The sequence below is a fragment of the Phyllobates terribilis genome, unplaced genomic scaffold (genome assembly GCF_046119375.1).
Source record: "Phyllobates terribilis strain yellow unplaced genomic scaffold, ASM4611937v1 Scaffold_29__1_contigs__length_15306474, whole genome shotgun sequence".
Classification (NCBI taxonomy): domain Eukaryota; kingdom Metazoa; phylum Chordata; class Amphibia; order Anura; family Dendrobatidae; genus Phyllobates; species Phyllobates terribilis.
Window position 1 is genome coordinate 5007878 of NW_027362789.1, and position 19293 is coordinate 5027170.

Below are 19293 nucleotides of genomic sequence, written 5' to 3' on the forward strand. Positions count from 1 at the left end.
AGGCCATGCATACCAAAATTGGGGGATGAAGAGGCCATACATACCAGGATTGCGGGATGAGGAGACCATTCATATTAGGATTGGGGAATGAAGAGACCATGCATACCAGGATTGGGGGATGAGGGGGGGCCATGCATGCCAGGATTGGGGGATGAGGGGTGCTATGCATACCAGGATTGGTGGATGAGGGGTGGCCATGCATACCAGGATTGGGGGATGAGGGGGGCCATGTATACCAGGATTGGGGGATAAGGGGTGCCATGTGTACCAGGATTGGGGGATGAGGGGTGCCATACATACCAGGATTGGTGATGAGGGAGCCATACATACCAGGATGGTGAAATTTTCCAGTAGCTGCTGCATTTCCCGCCCTAGGCTTATACGCAACTCAATACGTTTTCCCAGTTTTTTTGTGGTAAAATTAGGGGCCTCGGCTTATACTCGGGTCGTCTTATTTAAAACATACGGTATTTTAAAATCAGTGAGTACGTGGTGCCCATAACACGGCAGGACTGTGGCATTATACTATATGGGGGCTGCATTTTACCCTTTGGGGTGTGAAATATACTGTATGGAGGACTATGGCGAGTGCATTATATTCTATCGAGGACCATGGGAAGTTCATTATACTATATGGAGGATTATGGGGGGTTCATTATACTATATGGAGGATTTTGGAGGGTGCATTATACTATATGGAGGATTATGGGTGGCATATTATACTATATGGAAGTCTATGTGGGGCCATTATGATATTTTGAGGGCTATGTGGGGGGCCGTTATACTGTATGAAAGCAATTATACGGTGTGAAGGTTTGTGTGGGGTCCATCATACTGTTTGGAGGGCTGTGTGGGGCCATTATACTGTTTGGAGGGCTAGTGTGGGCCATTATACTGTATGTAGGCCCATTATACTGTATGGAGGGCTGTGTGGGAGTCACAGTTGGGGGATCATACAGTGTTAGGGTCACCATACTTTGCCTTGGGAGTTGAAGTGGGGTACAATAAGGTCATTATACTGTTCATGTAGAGGCTAATGTGGAGGAATGCACCATGGGGGTATCATACTGTGTTTGGGGGGCACTTTTATTGGCATCATACTTCATGGGGGCAATGAAAGAGGGATCTAGGACTTCAGTAGGAGGAACATTAGAAAAGCGAAGTAAAGGCTGGAAAGTTGTGAGATCGGCTCTTCTGTGACACAGACAAATATTTCTTTATTTTTTTGGTGGGGGGGTCCAATTAGAACTTCTGCTATGGGGCCTCATGATTTCTATGTGCGCCCCTGGCCATAATCATTAACATTAACAGAAATAAACACTTGAAATAGATCACTTTGATTGTAATGACTCTATATAATATATGAGTTTCATTTTCAGCATTGAAGAACTAAAATAAATAAACTTTTTGATGATATTCTAATTTAGTGAGATGCACCTGTATATATAAGGGGTGTGGGTGCCATCATACTATAAGGGGCTATGGGAGTCATCATGCTATATATAAGGGGCAGTGGGGCCATCATATTATATAAAATGGGGAGTGGGTGCCAGAATACAGTTTATAAGGGGCCGTGGGGCCATCATACAGTATAAAGGGAGCTGTAGGGGCCATAATATAGTGTACAAGTGGGTGTGGGGGCCATCATACAGTATATATTGGGCTGCGGGGGCCATCATACAGTACTGTATATATGGGGCTGTGAGGGCCATTATACAGGATATAGGGAGTTGTAGGGACCATCATGCCAGTTATAAGGAGTTGTAGAGACCATCATACAGTGCATAGGGAGCTGTGGAGACCATCATACAGGGCATAGGGAGCTGTGGGGACCATCAGACAATACATAGGGAGCTGTGGAGACCATCATACAGTGCATAGGGAGCTGTGGGGACCATCATACAGTGCATAGGGAGCTGTGGGAACCATCATACAGTGCATAGGGAGCTGTGGGGACCATCAGACAATGCATAGGGAGCTGTGGAGACCATCATACAGTGCATAGGGAGCTGTGGGGACCATTATGCAGTGCATAGGGAGCTGTAGGGACCATCAGACAATGCATAGGGAGCTGTGGGGACTATGATACAGTACATAAGGAGCTGTCGGGACCATCATACAGTGTAAAAAGAGCTGTGGGGACCATCATACAGTGCATAAGGAGCTGCGGGGACCATCATACAGTGCGTAGAGAGCTGTGGGGACCATCAGACAATGCATAGGGAGCTGTGGAGACCATCATACAGTGCCTAAGGAGCTGTGGGGACCATCATACAGTGCATAGGGAGATGTGGGGACCATCATACAGGGCATAGGGAGCTGTGGGGACCATTATGCAGTGCATAGGGAGCTGTGAGTACCATCATACCGAGCATAGGGAGCTGCGGGGACCATCATACAGTACATAAGGAGCCGTGGGGACCATCATACAGTGTATAAGGAGCCGTGGGGACCATCATTCAGTGCATAAGGAGCTGCGGGGACCATCATACAGTGCGTAGAGAGCTATGAGGACCATCATACAATGCATAGGGCACTGTGGGGACCATCATACAGAGCTTAGGAAGCTGTGGGGACCATCATACCGAGCATAGGGAGCTGTGGGGCCATCATACCGAGCATAGGGAGCTGTGGGGACCATCATACAGTGTCTAGGGAGCTGTGGGGACCCTCATACAGTATCTAAGGAGCTGTGGGGACCATCATACAGTGTATAGGGAAGTATGAGGACCATCATACAGTATCTAAGGAGCTGTGGGGACCATCATACAGTATCTAAGGAGCTGTGGAGACCATCATACAGTGCATAGTGAGCTGTGGGGACCATCATACAGAGCGTAGATAGCTGTGGCGACCATCATACAGTGCATAGGGAGCTATTGGTACCATCATACAGGGCATAGGGAGCTGTAGGGACCATCATACAGAGCATAGAGAGCTGTGGGGACCATTATGCAATGCATAGGGGAGCTGTGGGGATCATCATACAGTGTATATGGAGCTGTGGGGACCCTCATACAGTATCTAAGGAGCTGTGGGGACAATCATACAGTGTGTAGGAAGCTGTGGGGACCATTATACAGTTTCTAAGGAGCTGTGGGGACCATCATACAGTGTATAAGGAGCTGTGGGGATCATCATACAGAGCGTAGGGAGCTGTGGGGACCATGATACCAGTGCATATGGAGCTGTGGGTACCATCATACAGTGCATATCGAGCTGTGGAGACCATTATACAGTGCATAGGGAGCTGTGGGGACCATCATACAGGGTATAGGGAGCTGTGGAGACCATCATACAGAGTGTAGGGAGCTGTGGGGACCATGATACAGAGCATATGGAACTGTTGGTACCATCATACAGTGCATAGGGAGCTGTGGGGACCATTATGCAGTGCATATGGAGCTGTGGGGACCATCATACAGTGTGTACGGATCTGTGGGGACCATCATACAGTGTCTAGGGAGCTGTGAGGACCATCATGCAGTGCATAGGGAGCTATGGGGACCATCATGCAGTGTATAGGGATCTGTGGGGACCATCATACAGTGCATAGGGAGCTGAGGGGACCATCATACAGTGTGTAGTGAGCTGTGGGACTATCATACAATATACAGGGTGCTATGGGGGCACTCAGGACATTATTTCTTTTAAATGGGTGCATCATCAGAAATTTCTTCTTTCACCACCCCGAAATCATCGTCCATAGACTTGAAGAAGAACTTTGTAGTTGGGTGTAGTTTGATTGTGACTTTAAGGGGGCATTATTACTTAAAGGGGATACTCAACGGTATTTGTTGCTTGGAGGGAACACTTCAGATATTGAAACTTTCATAAGAGCATATCTGGCATTATTACTTGCTAGCTAGCACAGTGGGGTCTTTATTACTTTCTATGGGATTCTATTATTTTTATAGGTCCCCTCTATCTGGCACACAGTCTTTGTAGCATTAATTGGTGGAGGGTAATCATAGTAATGACATAATTTTTGAAGTATTGAGGTTCCTATTCCACGTCGGAGGAGCAGGCAGCATGGGGAGGTTGTGCAGGGTGGGAATAGATGGGGACGGTGCTGGAAATGTGAGAAGTCAGATGGTCTTTGTACAGGGTGCTTTTTTATGTAGAGGCAATGGTCATATCATAATACTATGTACTCACTGTGTAGTGTTGATGGTAGAGGGCATTGTGTAGCGGGATTATTATTGCCTTGGATAGAAGTAATTTTGGGATTATTGGTCTTTCAGTTGTGTATTTTAGGTTAGCAACAATGGTGTACTGTAATTATATATGTATAGGTCCTCTTTTAAGTGGCGGGGAGGTTGTATGGGGAAACACCTACTTTGGGGCTTTGGCCCCTGATCTTTTAGGACCCCAGCAACGTCCCGGCATACAAGGGATATCGGGGGGCACAAAGTGTTCTGGCCGTTTCCTTTACAGTATGAAGCATTTTCCACACAGTATCCTTCCTCTGTAATATACTCCAGGACTGGTGAGGCGCACTGTCGCTCCCTATTTCTCCATAACTCGGCCTCGGCACTGCAGTGCTGATCAGCAGGTCTGCTTACTTGTTCTTCGGTTTCGCGCACTATGTCTTCCACTACTGGCGCCCTTGAACCCTTGCACTCGTGACTCCCACTAGTACATCATATTCAGTGCTGCTTTGGGGTCCATAACTCGGCGTCCAATCCAAGGACCCTTCTCTGTAAGGCCACTCTGTCTCATCGGTCCAAAAAAGTCGGGCGCACTTCATGGCCGCCTCCTATAGAATGAATGGAGCAGCATTTTAGCATGCGGACCACCGTTCCAATCTAAAGGGGATGAAGGTTCCTGTAGATTGGAGCTTGTTTTCATTGGACAACCCCTTTAATTTTTCACACCCTGTTTCTGCATTTAAGTCTATTTTTTGGTAAATATTCGATGACCTGGTGTCATTTGTGATGTGTTGTTGTTCACCTGAGGTTGTATTGACCTCATTTTATAACTTCTAAGGACCAGACTTTCTTTAATATTTCCTGAATAGAACACAATAGAATTGTATGGAAAACATTATTGTGTTCTTCACAATTCAAGGCAACGTGTCCTTATGAGATCTTTTTCTTGAAGGTATATGGCCCTCAGGTTCTTTATCACCATGCAATCTGAAGAGCCAACTTAGACTAAGTCACAGGGGTCGACAAAGTTGTTCAGAATCTAGGAGCCAGCCAAAAAATTTAGGAGCCAGAATTTTTTTTGTTGACAAACTGTACATATAGACCCCCTCACACACGGCGTCTCCCCGGGGAGCACGGCCTTTGTATGTACTTACACAGGTAGCGGCCCCCCGGCCACAGCGATCCTTCCCCCCAGGGCCGGCTCCAGGTTTTTCTGGGCCCCGGGCGAAAGAGTCTCAGTGGGCCCTTTTAACACATACACGATTCATGATGCACAGATACGGCGGAGAAATAAATATATAAATATATATATATATATATATATATATATATATTTATTTATTACACATGGCCCAGCCTGCCCCCTCATCCTTCACATACGCAGACATATGCGCGCGCACACACGGTACGCAGACATATGCGTGCGCACACACGGTACGCAGACATATGCGTGCGCACACACGGTACGCATACATATGCGTGCGCACACACGGTACGCAGACATATGCGTGCGCACACACGGTACGCAGACATATGCGTGCGCACACACGGTACGCAGACATATGCGTGCGCACACACGGTACGCAGACATATGCGTGCGCACACACGGTACGCAGACATATGCACGCACACACGGTACGCAGACATATGCACGCACACACGGTACGCAGACATATGCACGCACACACGGTACGCAGACATATGCGTGCGCACACACGGTACGCAGACATATGTACACATACAGACATACACATAGATAAAACAGACAAATATATATACACAGTCATATACACTGACATTCACATACATGCACTCACACAGACCCATTACTAATATTTTTAATATGGGGATTGGGGAAGCCTCACTCACCTGTCCCCGGTCCAGTGTCCTGTCCAGCAGCTCCTCGGGTATGGGGCAGTGCAGGGCCCCAGGCGTGTCACTGCCATCATGGTCCTGGACCATCAGAGGGGCCCACTTGCGGTCGGGTCCGGGCCGCTCCCCCCCATCTGTGCAGGACCTCCGCTCCGACGGTGTTTGATTGCCGGCACTTCCCCCAGACATGGCCGCGCGCTGTGCGACTGTGTCTGCTAGTAATGACGCGGCAGGAGCGACACACAAGCACAATTAAAGGTGCAGTGCCGTCGACCCTGCCGTGTCATTACTAGCAGACACAGCCGGACAGCGCGCGGCCATGTCTGGGGGAAGTGCCGGCAATCAAGCAGCGCCTGCGTCCCTGAACAGGTGCCGAGGAAGCGGCCCGGGCCCCGACAGTGAGTGGGCGGGTGGGTGTGTGAGCCCGGCCCCGACAGTGAGTGGGCGGGCGGGTGTGTGGGCTAGGCGCCAGACAACATTTTCTAGGCGCCACTGGCGACCAGGCGCCTGGGTTTGTCGAGCCCTGGACTAAGAGTGGCCACCACTGGGCATACACCATGGTGCAGCAAGGGCTAGCAATCTGTCCCTCCAATTGTGTGGGTACTTATTGCTTAGGGAATGTCAGTCCAATTCTTCTTTTTAAGAGGGTTCACTGTCTGTGCATCTCTGTGCCCGAAGAATATTAACCTGGTGTTACTGTATTACTGCTGTTCCAAGTGGCAAGCACATGGTTCTCTTAGAGACAGGACCCTTGTTTAAACCCAAGTAGACTTGAATTGGAAAGGCCACTGGTCTGGACCAGGACTCTGGTTGTGTCCGGTGATGGCGGCATGCACGGTTTCTATGGACGTGTCTGTGTGTAGTCAGAAAAGCATTTCAGTGGTGGCCTAATAACTGCAAGGACCGACTGAGGTGTTGGACAAAGGTAAACGAGTGGCTGCAGAACGGTTGGTAAATGTGGCCACTTCATGGGAATATTGGCCACTGATGACTGAGGCCTCCCTCCTGGTTTGGTCCTGGAGCCCCCCGGCCACTTGTTGAACATCTTTCCTGTTTTTTACTGTTACACAAGACCCTGTGTCTCCTGTATTCTGCGGCTGCGTCCCGTTCTTCAGTCTTCTTTCTGTAGCATGGTGTGTACGACGTCCTGGATACAATGTTACTGCTCCATCACAGACTGAACCCCAGAACAATTGTCATGTCATTTGGTACCAGAGTTCTCTCTGTGTATGGAGCCCCCATATTTTGTGATTACTCTTATCATTCTCACTGTGTAAGGTGAAATCCAGGAAAAAAACACACAAAGCAATATATATATATAATTAATTTTTTTATTGAAATAGCAATAAGCAACATTGTAATGAAAATATTACTGGTCCTTTAAGAAATTAAACTATGGTCACAGTCACTCTCAGATTGGCCCCGGTGGAGACTACAAAACGAGCTGCGGTCATTGGGGACCACCTGAGAGTCATTGGGACCCAAAGATCCAGAAGAAGGCAAAGAAACCCCCCCAAAAGAATTCTGATTCAGGGGGGAAAAAAAATTCCTTCCTGACCCCATTTCTGACGATCGGATATTTCCCTGGATCTGGTGTATCCTGCTGCATATTGCTGTATATAACATAGGCTTACGTTATGTGAACAATGGCCAAATAGCTGTTGGCTGAGAACTCGTCCTGTATGATAAAATCTGCGATGGAGGTTCCTAATACGGCTTCCAACGAAGATGTGACATCATCCAAATGTGTATAAGAACTAGCGAGTGATAAAGGAGACAATGGCTGGTAGGTAATAAGTCATTACCTGTCTGCCAATATCTTCTTCTGGAAGACTTCAAGATATCATGTATTACATATTACATATTATTCTGAAAGAGCACCATGTAATACCACATGTGTCCTGGAGAGGCCGCTACGTCCAGCAAAACACAGCTGATTGCTGAGGGTGTTCACTGCCGGACCCCCGACTATCAACTGATCGCCTGCAAGTCCTCATTTGGGGACAGGAGTTGTTCACACTTGGCATATTTTGTGATTCATGAGGGGGGGACAGTAGCCGGATATAGACTTTTTCTATAAAGTCAGATTAAAGGGGTTTTCAGGAATGTTTTTATGTAATATATAGGAGGTTCCCAGTGGTAGAGAAAACACACAGAGCTTTACTTTCTCCTGCTGCTCCAGCTCTGGATCTTCAGCGCTGCCTGTGCTCTATTGTGACAGGCTGCAGGGGTGATGGCTCAGCTTCAGCACACATCATTGCTGCAGCCAATCACTGAGCTTAGAAGCTCTGTCAGCATGGCCCACTGAGCCAAGTGATTGGCTGCAGAGCTGCAGTCATGATGTCACCCTTGAAGCCTGTGACTAAAGATCAGCGGCAGCGGTGAAGTGCTGGAGCTGGAGCAGGAGGTAGTAAAGCTTCATCTCTTCTACTTAAGTGACGATTTATAGGATTTATATTTAAGTGATGAAAAATGATTTGCTTGTGTCGCCACTTTCCGAGATCTGAAAGCCGCGGCGTTTTCATGTTTCGGGAATGGGGCTGCGTGAGGGCTGGTTTTTTGCACCACAAACTGATGGTTATATTGATATCATTTTGGGGTATATACAATGTTTTGATTGTCTGTTATTATATATTTTTTTCTTGTTGCAACGACTGAAAATCTGTAATTCTGGCATTTTATGTAATGTTCTAGTTACGCCGTTTACTAAATGGATTAATTTATTTTATATTTTGATGGATCTGACTTTTATAAACGCAGCGATACCAAATATGTGTATTGTTTAAATGTTTTATATTTCTTAATTTTTAATGGGGGAAAACTGGGATGATTTGAACTTTTATACTTTTTTCATTTTTTTTTACTTTTCACTGTATTTGTTCGTCTCTTTAGGGGGCTTGAACCTGCGATCATCTGATTGCTTGTGCTATATACAGCATTGCTATATATAGCAGAGATCACGGTCTCCTATGAACACTAGCAACAGGCTGGCTGTCACAGGAATCCAGTGATGACAGACACAGGGATCTTCAGTGATCAAGTCACGGGTGCGCCAATGAAGAGATGGAATGGTGCACCCCCTGCTGGCGCACATTAAATGCCGCTGTCACACACTGATAGCAAGATTTAATAGGCTAACTGTCGTGGGCAGAGCTCTGCTCAACCTGCGACTGTTAGAGGCATATGATTGCTGAATAACACAGCCATCATCTGCCGAGAAAGATGCAGACTCGGCGTGTGAGCCTGCAAGAAATGCGGGGAGCCGAATTATGACGGATATAGTCCTTCATAAGTTAAGATGCATTTCTTAGTTAAAGAGTGACCGTCATTAACTGTATTTTCTAGACTATATGACGCACTTTTTAACAACAAAAAATCTTGCTCAGTATTGTGTGCGTCCTATAGACCAGAAGCAGCGTCCTATCAAGTATGCTTATCATGTGTCTGGCACCTGCCGGAGCAGATTTCAGCTGATCGTGGGGGTGCCAGGTGTCAGACCCTCCGATCTCATACTGATCAGCTATCTTACAGATAGGTCATCAATTCTTAAGTCCCAAATAACCCTTTAAGGGGACTGGGAATGACATCACCACCAAGGCACCAACAGAATAATAAATATGTCCTTGTATAAACTGTTGGTTCATTATAAGCTCATTGTCTACACAATGCAGAAATGAATGATTTATACAGGGGCATCTTTATAAACTCATTACACAGTGGTATTTCACAATGGTGGTGGTTTAGGGGCCTGAAATGAAGTGATGGGTTACCTTTAATACATCCATGAACATTCACACACATACACACTCACCTCAACACACACATACATACACACACAGACACAAATACACACTCACCTCTATACACATAAAATAAACACACGTGCACACACCCCTTCAGTGCTGCAGTGCTCGGTAGACAAACACACAGACCAGGGACACACAAACCATCACACAGCCACCCCGTTATTGATGGGGTCACAGACACACACATCTTCAGTGCTGGGGTCACAGACACACATCCCTTTGGTGCTGAGGTCACACAAACAGACACAGACACACACCTTCAGTGCTGGGGCCACACACACAGCCCTTCAGTGCTGCATTTCAGGGGACATGTACACGTGTGCCAAACACACGTGCACACACCCCTTCAGTGCTGCAGTGTTGAGGACACAAACACCCACCCCATTAGTGCAGGGACACACAAACCATCACACAACCATCCCTTTTATTGATGGGGCCATAGAGACACACCCCTTCATTGCTGGGGTCACAGACACACATCCCTTTGGTGCTGAGGTCACACAAACAGACACAGACACACACCTTCAGTGCTGGGGCCACACACACAGCCCTTCAGCGCTGCATTTCATGAGACATGTACACTTGTGCCAAACACACGTGCACACACCCCTTCAGTGCTGCAGTGTTGAGGACACAAACACCCACCCCATTAGTGCAGGGACACACAAACCATCACACAACCATCCCTTTTATTGATGGGGCCATAGAGACACACCCCTTCATTGCTGGGGTCACAGACACACATCCCTTTGGTGCTGAGGTCACACAAACAGAGACAGACACACACCTTCAGTGCTGGGGCCACACACACAGCCCTTCAGCGCTGCATTTCATGAGACATGTACACTTGTGCCAAACACACGTGCACACACCCCTTCAGTGCTGCAGTGTTGAGGACACAAACACCCACCCCATTAGTGCAGGGACACACAAACCATCACACAACCATCCCTTTTATTGATGGGGCCATAGAGACACACCCCTTCATTGCTGGGGTCACAGACACACATCCCTTTGGTGCTGAGGTCACACAAACAGACACAGACACACACCTTCAGTGCTGGAGCCACACAAACAGCCCTTCAGTGCTGCATTTCAGGGGACATGTAGACGTGTGCCAAGCACACGTGCACACACCCCTTCAGTGTTGCAGTGATGAGGAAACAAGCACACACCCCATTAGTGCAGGGACACGCAAACCATCACACAGCCTCCCCGTAATTGATGGGGCCATAGAGACACACATCTTTATTGCTGGGGTCACAGACACACATCCCTTTGGTGCTGAGGTCACACAAACAGACACAGACACACACCTTCAGTGCTGGGGCCACACACACAGCCCTTCAGCGCTGCATTTCATGAGACATGTACACTTGTGCCAAACACACGTGCACACACCCCTTCAGTGCTGCAGTGTTGAGGACACAAACACCCACCCCATTAGTGCAGGGACACACAGACCATCACACAACCATCCCTTTTATTGATGGGGCCATAGAGACACACCCCTTCATTGCTGGGGTCACAGACACACATCCCTTTGGTGCTGAGGTCACACAAACAGACACAGACACACACCTTCAGTGCTGGGGCCACACACACATCCCTTCAGTGCTGCATTTCATGGGACATGTACACGTGTGCCAAACACACGTTCACACACCCCTTCTGTGGTGCAGTGTTGAGGAAACAAGCACACACCCCATTAGTGCAGGGACACGCAAACCATCACACATCCACCCCTTTATTGATGGGGCCACAGAGACACCCCTTCATTTCTGGGATCACAGACACACATCCCTTTGGTGCTGAGGTCACACAAACAGAGACAGACACACACCTTCAGTGCTGGGGCCACACACACAGCCCTTCAGCACTGCATTTCATGAGACATGTACACTTGTGCCAAACACACGTGCACACACCCCTTCAGTGCTGCAGTGTTGAGGACACAAACACCCACCCCATTAGTGCAGGGACACACAAACTATCACACAACCATCCCTTTTATTGATGGGGCCATAGAGACACACCCCTTCATTGCTGGGGTCACAGACACACATCCCTTTGGTGCTGAGGTCACACAAACAGACACAGACACACACCTTCAGTGCTGGGGCCACACACACAGCCCTTCAGCGCTGCATTTCATGAGACATGTACACTTGTGCCAAACACACGTGCACACACCCCTTCGGTGTTGCAGTGATGAGGAAACAAGCACACACCCAATTAGTGCAGGGACACGCAAACCATCACACAGCCTCCCCGTAATTGATGGGGCCATAGAGACACACATCTTTATTGCTGGGGTCACAGACACACATCCCTTTGGTGCTGAGGTCACACAAACAGAGACAGACACACACCTTCAGTGCTGGGGCCACACACACAGCCCTTCAGCGCTGCATTTCATGAGACATGTACACTTGTGCCAAACACACGTGCACACACCCCTTCAGTGCTGCAGTGTTGAGGACACAAACACCCACCTCATTAGTGCAGGGACACACAAACCATCACACAACCATCCCTTTTATTGATGGGGCCATAGAGACACACCCCTTCATTGCTGGGGTCACAGACACACATCCCTTTGGTGCTGAGGTCACACAAACAGACACAGACACACACCTTCAGTGCTGGGGCCACACACACAGCCCTTCAGTGCTGCATTTCAGGGGACATGTAGACGTGTGCCAAACACACTTGCACACACCCCTTCAGTGTTGCAGTGATGAGGAAACAAGCACACACCCCATTAGTGCAGGGACACGCAAACCATCACACAGCCTCCCCGTAATTGATGGGGCCATAGAGACACACATCTTTATTGCTGGGGTCACAGACACACATCCCTTTGGTGCTGAGGTCACACAAACAGACACAGACACACACCTTCAGTGCTGGGGCCACACACACAGCCCTTCAGCGCTGCATTTCATGAGACATGTACACTTGTGCCAAACACACGTGCAGACACCCCTTCAGTGCTGCAGTGTTGAGGACACAAACACCCACCCCATTAGTGCAGGGACACACAAACCATCACACAACCATCCCTTTTATTGATGGGGCCATAGAGACACACCCCTTCATTGCTGGGGTCACAGACACACATCCCTTTGGTGCTGAGGTCACACAAACAGACACAGACACACACCTTCAGTGCTGGGGCCACACACACAGCCCTTCAGTGCTGCATTTCATGGGACATGTACACGTGTGCCAAACACACGTTCACACACCCCTTCTGTGCTGCAGTGTTGAGGAAACAAGCACACACCCCATTAGTGCAGGGACACGCAAACCATCACACATCCACCCCTTTATTGATGGGGTCACAGAGACACTCCTTCATTTCTGGGATCACAGACACACATCCCTTTGGTGCTGAGGTCACACAAACAGAGACAGACACACACCTTCAGTGCTGGGGCCACACACACAGCCCTTCAGCGCTGCATTTCATGAGACATGTACACTTGTGCCAAACACACGTGCACACACCCCTTCAGTGCTGCAGTGTTGAGGACACAAACACCCACCTCATTATTGCAGGGACACACAAACCATCACACAACCATCCCTTTTATTGATGGGGCCATAGAGACACACCCCTTCATTGCTGGGGTCACAGACACACATCCCTTTGGTGCTGAGGTCACACAAACAGACACAGACACACACCTTCAGTGCTGGAGCCACACAAACAGCCCTTCAGTGCTGCATTTCAGGGGACATGTAGACGTGTGCCAAGCACACGTGCACACACCCCTTCAGTGTTGCAGTGATGAGGAAACAAGCACACACCCCATTAGTGCAGGGACACGCAAACCATCACACAGCCTCCCCGTAATTGATGGGGCCATAGAGACACACATCTTTATTGCTGGGGTCACAGACACACATCCCTTTGGTGCTGAGGTCACACAAACAGACACAGACACACACCTTCAGTGCTGGGGCCACACACACAGCCCTTCAGCGCTGCATTTCATGAGACATGTACACTTGTGCCAAACACACGTGCACACACCCCTTCAGTGCTGCAGTGTTGAGGACACAAACACCCACCACATTAGTGCAGGGACACACAAACCATCACACAACCATCCCTTTTATTGATGGGGCCATAGAGACACACCCCTTCATTGCTGGGGTCACAGACACACATCCCTTTGGTGCTGAGGTCACACAAACAGACACAGACACACACCTTCAGTGCTGGGGCCACACACACAGCCCTTCAGTGCTGCATTTCATGGGACATGTACACGTGTGCCAAACACACGTTCACACACCCCTTCTGTGGTGCAGTGTTGAGGAAACAAGCACACACCCCATTAGTGCAGGGACACGCAAACCATCACACATCCACCCCTTTATTGATGGGGTCACAGAGACACCCCTTCATTTCTGGGATCACAGACACACATCCCTTTGGTGCTGAGGTCACACAAACAGAGACAGACACACACCTTCAGTGCTGGGGCCACACACACAGCCCTTCAGCGCTGCATTTCATGAGACATGTACACTTGTGCCAAACACACGTGCACACACCCCTTCAGTGCTGCAGTGTTGAGGACACAAACACCCACCCCATTAGTGCAGGGACACACAAACCATCACACAACCATCCCTTTTATTGATGGGGCCATAGAGACACACCCCTTCATTGCTGGGGTCACAGACACACATCCCTTTGGTGCTGAGGTCACACAAACAGACACAGACACACACCTTCAGTGCTGGGGCCACACACACAGCCCTTCAGTGCTGCATTTCATGGGACATGTACACGTGTGCCAAACACACGTTCACACACCCCTTCTGTGGTGCAGTGTTGAGGAAACAAGCACACACCCCATTAGTGCAGGGACACGCAAACCATCACACATCCACCCCTTTATTGATGGGGTCACAGAGACACCCCTTCATTTCTGGGATCACAGACACACATCCCTTTGGTGCTGAGGTCACACAAACAGAGACAGACACACACCTTCAGTGCTGGGGCCACACACACAGCCCTTCAGCGCTGCATTTCATGAGACATGTACACTTGTGCCAAACACACGTGCACACACCCCTTCAGTGCTGCAGTGTTGAGGACACAAACACCCACCCCATTAGTGCAGGGACACACAAACCATCACACAACCATCCCTTTTATTGATGGGGCCATAGAGACACACCCCTTCATTGCTGGGGTCACAGACACACATCCCTTTGGTGCTGAGGTCACACAAACAGACACAGACACACACCTTCAGTGCTGGGGCCACACACACAGCCCTTCAGTGCTGCATTTCAGGGGACATGTAGACGTGTGCCAAACACACTTGCACACACCCCTTCAGTGTTGCAGTGATGAGGAAACAAGCACACACCCCATTAGTGCAGGGACACGCAAACCATCACACAGCCTCCCCGTAATTGATGGGGCCATAGAGACACACATCTTTATTGCTGGGGTCACAGACACACATCCCTTTGGTGCTGAGGTCACACAAACGGACACAGACACACACCTTCAGTGCTGGGGCCACACACACAGCCCTTCAGCGCTGCATTTCATGAGACATGTACACTTGTGCCAAACACACGTGCACACACCCCTTCAGTGCTGCAGTGTTGAGGACACAAACACCCACCCCATTAGTGCAGGGACACACAAACCATCACACAACCATCCCTTTTATTGATGGGGCCATAGAGACACACCCCTTCATTGCTGGGGTCACAGACACACATCCCTTTGGTGCTGAGGTCACACAAACAGACACAGACACACACCTTCAGTGCTGGAGCCACACAAACAGCCCTTCAGTGCTGCATTTCAGGGGACATGTAGACGTGTGCCAAGCACACGTGCACACACCCCTTCAGTGTTGCAGTGATGAGGAAACAAGCACACACCCCATTAGTGCAGGGACACGCAAACCATCACACAGCCTCCCCGTAATTGATGTGGCCATAGAGACACACATCTTTATTGCTGGGGTCACAGACACACATCCCTTTGGTGCTGAGGTCACACAAACAGACACAGACACACACCTTCAGTGCTGGGGCCACACACACAGCCCTTCAGCGCTGCATTTCATGAGACATGTACACTTGTGCCAAACACACGTGCACACACCCCTTCAGTGCTGCAGTGTTGAGGACACAAACACCCACCCCATTAGTGCAGGGACACACAAACCATCACACAACCATCCCTTTTATTGATGGGGCCATAGAGACACACCCCTTCATTGCTGGGGTCACAGACACACATCCCTTTGGTGCTGAAGTCACACAAACAGACACAGACACACACCTTCAGTGCTGGGGCCACACACACAGCCCTTCAGTGCTGCATTTCATGGGACATGTACACGTGTGCCAAACACACGTTCACACACCCCTTCTGTGGTGCAGTGTTGAGGAAACAAGCACACACCCCATTAGTGCAGGGACAAGCAAACCATCACACATCCACCCCTTTATTGATGGGGTCACAGAGACACCCCTTCATTTCTGGGATCACAGACACACATCCCTTTGGTGCTGAGGTCACACAAACAGAGACAGACACACACCTTCAGTGCTGGGGCCACACACACAGCCCTTCAGCGCTGCATTTCATGAGACATGTACACTTGTGCCAAACACACGTGCACACACCCCTTCAGTGCTGCAGTGTTGAGGACACAAACACCCACCCCATTAGTGCAGGGACACACAAACCATCACACAACCATCCCTTTTATTGATGGGGCCATAGAGACACACCCCTTCATTGCTGGGGTCACAGACACACATCCCTTTGGTGCTGAGGTCACACAAACAGACACAGACACACACCTTCAGTGCTGGGGCCACACACACAGCCCTTCAGTGCTGCATTTCAGGTGACATGTAGACGTGTGCCAAACACACTTGCACACACCACTTCAGTGTTGCAGTGATGAGGAAACAAGCACACACCCCATTAGTGCAGGGACACGCAAACCATCACACATCCACCCCTTTATTGATGGGGTCACAGAGACACCCCTTCATTTCTGGGATCACAGACACACATCCCTTTGGTGCTGAGGTCACACAAACAGACACAGACACACACCTTCAGTGCTGGGGCCACACACACAGCCCTTCAGCGCTGCATTTCATGAGACATGTACACTTGTGCCAAACACACGTGCACACACCCCTTCAGTGCTGCAGTGTTGAGGACACAAACACCCACCCCATTAGTGCAGGGACACACAAACCATCACACAACCATCCCTTTTATTGATGGGGCCATAGAGACACACCCCTTCATTGCTGGGGTCACAGACACACATCCCTTTGGTGCTGAGGTCACACAAACAGACATCGACACACACCTTCAGTGCTGGGGCCACACACACAGCCCTTCAGTGCTGCATTTCAGTGGACATGTAGACGTGTGCCAAACACACTTGCACACACCCCTTCAGTGTTGCAGTGATGAGGAAACAAGCACACACCCCATTAGTGCAGGGACACGCAAACCATCACACAGCCTCCCCGTAATTGATGGGGCCATAGAGACACACATCTTTATTGCTGGGGTCACAGACACACATCCCTTTGGTGCTGAGGTCACACAAACAGACACAGACACACACCTTCAGTGCTGGGGCCACACACACAGCCCTTCAGCGCTGCATTTCATGAGACATGTACACTTGTGCCAAACACACGTGCACACACCCCTTCAGTGCTGCAGTGTTGAGGACACAAACACCCACCCCATTAGTGCAGGGACACACAAACCATCACACAACCATCCCTTTTATTGATGGGGCCATAGAGACACACCCCTTCATTGCTGGGGTCACAGACACACATCCCTTTGGTGCTGAGGTCACACAAACAGACACAGACACACACCTTCAGTGCTGGAGCCACACAAACAGCCCTTCAGTGCTGCATTTCAGGGGACATGTAGACGTGTGCCAAGCACACGTGCACACACCCCTTCAGTGTTGCAGTGATGAGGAAACAAGCACACACCCCATTAGTGCAGGGACACGCAAACCATCACACAGCCTCCCCGTAATTGATGTGGCCATAGAGACACACATCTTTATTGCTAGGGTCACAGACACACATCCCTTTGGTGCTGAGGTCACACAAACAGACACAGACACACACCTTCAGTGCTGGGGCCACACACACAGCCCTTCAGCGCTGCATTTCATGAGACATGTACACTTGTGCCAAACACACGTGCACACACCCCTTCAGTGCTGCAGTGTTGAGGACACAAACACCCACCCCATTAGTGCAGGGACACACAAACCATCACACAACCATCCCTTTTATTGATGGGGCCATAGAGACACACCCCTTCATTGCTGGGGTCACAGACACACATCCCTTTGGTGCTGAAGTCACACAAACAGACACAGACACACACCTTCAGTGCTGGGGCCACACACACAGCCCTTCAGTGCTGCATTTCATGGGACATGTACACGTGTGCCAAACACACGTTCACACACCCCTACTGTGGTGCAGTGTTGAGGAAACAAGCACACACCCCATTAGTGCAGGGACAAGCAAACCATCACACATCCACCCCTTTATTGATGGGGTCACAGAGACACCCCTTCATTTCTGGGATCACAGACACACATCCCTTTGGTGCTGAGGTCACACAAACAGAGACAGACACACACCTTCAGTGCTGGGGCCACACACACAGCCCTTCAGCGCTGCATTTCATGAGACATGTACACTTGTGCCAAACACACGTGCACACACCCCTTCAGTGCTGCAGTGTTGAGGACACAAACACCCACCCCATTAGTGCAGGGACACACAAACCATCACACAACCATCCCTTTTATTGATGGGGCCATAGAGACACACCCCTTCATTGCTGGGGTCACAGACACACATCCCTTTGGTGCTGAGGTCACACAAACAGACACAGACACACACCTTCAGTGCTGGGGCCACACACACAGCCCTTCAGTGCTGCATTTCAGGTGACATGTAGACGTGTGCCAAACACACTTGCACACACCACTTCAGTGTTGCAGTGATGAGGAAACAAGCACACACCCCATTAGTGCAGGGACACGCAAACCATCACACATCCACCCCTTTATTGATGGGGTCACAGAGACACCCCTTCATTTCTGGGATCACAGACACACATCCCTTTGGTGCTGAGGTCACACAAACAGACACAGACACACACCTTCAGTGCTGGGGCCACACACACAGCCCTTCAGCGCTGCATTTCATGAGACATGTACACTTGTGCCAAACACGTGCACACACCCCTTCAGTGCTGCAGTGTTGAGGACACAAACACCCACCCCATTAGTGCAGGGACACACAAACTGTCACACAACCATCCCTTTTATTGATGGGGCCATAGAGACACACCCCTTCATTGCTGGGGTCACAGACACACATCCCTTTGG